Raw genomic sequence first — 2,351 nt, 5'->3', positions numbered from 1 at the left:
CTCGGGCAAGATGAACCTCTGTGTAGACTGATTCATTTCTTATTTGCTATAAGAAACTCAAATGTGCAAAGAGCTTTTTGGTCTCTCCATTTTCACTTTGTAAAAAATAAGTGTTTCCTTGAGATCCTCACAATGGATCTTGGATGAATCTGGCTCTCATACACCCTTTCTCGGTGTTTAATGACTGTGCTTCTCTTCATGTCAGTGCCCCTTGGGTTTGTCCTTCCCCTCACTACCACCAGGACATGAAATGAGGAGGGACACAAAGTTTAAATTTTGATTAAATGCATAACTATCAAAAATTCTGAGTACACATTTTTCTCTATATATCTATACACTTTATATTACTATCAAGCTTATTTTAAATATTACTAAAGCTTAATTTTTCTCTCTTCTTTTTTTTCAGTTAAAAATTCAGATTGAGCTGTCTCATAAGTGGCTCCCAGTAGTCTCACTCCCCAACCCCGGGGGAGCATAGGAGTTGTGGAGGTGGAGACAGGACTGGAATCAGAATCAGAGTTCAATATACGGGAGAAGTTGGGCTCTACATTCTTATGTAAGAATCACATCAGAGAGTGACTGACCCACAGCTGTGAGACACTGAGGACTTTGACACTCACTGTAAACTCTGGCACGGGTCACTTGTTTCTCTGAAGGCTGGATCCAAAAAGCACAATGAATACAAGAATGGGCTATGGTAGCATGGTGAATTCCAGACAAGCCCGAGAATTCCATACAGCTGGAGAAAGAGGCCCAACTCCTCAGACAGTCTTGGAAGCAGAACTGATAGAACTTGGGGAAAGTGATGAAGTAGTTGACCTCACCTGTGAATCTCTAGAACCTGCAGTGATTGACCTAACTCACCAGGACTGTGTTGTGATTACTGAAGAAAGGAGGCGGCCAAGGGGAAACACAAGGTCACTCCAAGGCCAAACTGGCAGCTGTGTGGTGAGCAGTGATAAGGAATTGATGAGGGACAGAGATGTATATGTGACCCATAGTGCCTACCATAATGCCCTGGAAGAAGAAACTTTAAGTTGCACACTACCTGGTTATATCCAGTGTCGAATTTGTATGGATGGGTACTCGGAGATTGAATTGAGTAGACGGCACATCTACTCTACAGACTGTGGCCACATCTTCTGTAGTCAGTGCCTCTGTACTTCCCTTAAATATACTAAAACTTGCCCAGTTTGTTTGAAAAAAATTGGCTGCCGTCAGTACCATCGTATTTATTTATGATGTGTACTGTGTTGCTCAGGACGGACAGAACCCCCAGCTGGACTTTCCCATGTCCTTGTGGAGAAACTATGGATTGCTGGCATCCAATGCGCTGAGCTCAGAAAGCCTGATTTAAAAAATTGCTCTCTGGAGTATATTAAAAATGCTTTCATTTCTCACACACGATGAGACTGCTTTTTTGATGCCTTTGCTTTCATGCTGCAGGGCTGGACTTTGGTTGTCAGTGTGCCAGAGACTGGTGGTTATCCTCAAAGCAATTTTTCCTTTCTTTTTCATAGTAATCAATTTTTAATTGGCCACATGTGGGCATTTTGGATCATGTAAACAAATAAGGGCAACATCCTAGATGGGGTACATGGAAGGAAGCTGGGAGACTGACAAGTTTGCAAACCAGAGCCACCATGCAAGTTTGGACTGTTACTTGAGAGATAAATAAACTGCATTCTTGTTTAAGCAACTATTATTCTGGGTCTTGTTGAGAGCAATGGAATCTTTATTTTAGTTAATGGACCAGGAAGGGTGTTGTCTCTGGGTTTCTCTGGATTTCCTTATTCCACTGGAGTAGAAGGAAGTCAGTCCTTTCTGACCACCTCTACCAACCAGCAGGGTGGAGGTGGGTATATGGGCAGGTGCCATGTCCTGCTGGGACTCCTAGTGGACTTTGAGGCCAGTCCGAGGAGTTGCCTAGGCACATTGGAATCTAGAGTTGTGGTTCTGTACTTTCTGACCTGTCAGGCCAGAGGGGGCTGCCTTCACCCTGGCTTTACAGGTGTGCCTGCCTTCCACCACACTGGTAGTTAATCCACAAGTTGGCATGCTTCTCTGTGAACAGACATATCACTGCATTGCCATCCCAGCTGCTCAAGCAGCCTGGCTGAGTCACCGGCCTTGAGAAGACCTCCTCACCACCCTCCCACACACACACACTAGCTCTTTTTTCTTTTGTAGAGAATCACATAGCATTCACAGTTCAGCCTGCATGTTAGAATCGGAGAGGACGTGATTTCTATGGTGCTTTCTCCCTTTCCCTCTGAATGAAATGAGTAAAACTTGTCCCTTACTTACAATGGTTGTAGCAGTGTTGCTCTCTTCCATGGAGGCTCAGCTGT

At 44.2% G+C, this 2,351-nt stretch overlaps 1 pseudogene; it reads left to right on the top strand.

Moving 5' to 3' along the window:
- Nucleotides 1–522: 522 nt before the first annotated feature.
- LOC139076868 (E3 ubiquitin-protein ligase RNF4 pseudogene) lies at nt 523–1,699 on the top strand (annotated as a pseudogene).
- Nucleotides 1,700–2,351: the final 652 nt, after the last annotated feature.

This window comes from Equus przewalskii, chromosome 1 (assembly GCF_037783145.1).
Source record: "Equus przewalskii isolate Varuska chromosome 1, EquPr2, whole genome shotgun sequence".
Lineage (NCBI taxonomy): Eukaryota > Metazoa > Chordata > Mammalia > Perissodactyla > Equidae > Equus > Equus przewalskii.
This window is presented reverse-complemented; position numbering and strand designations above follow the sequence as displayed.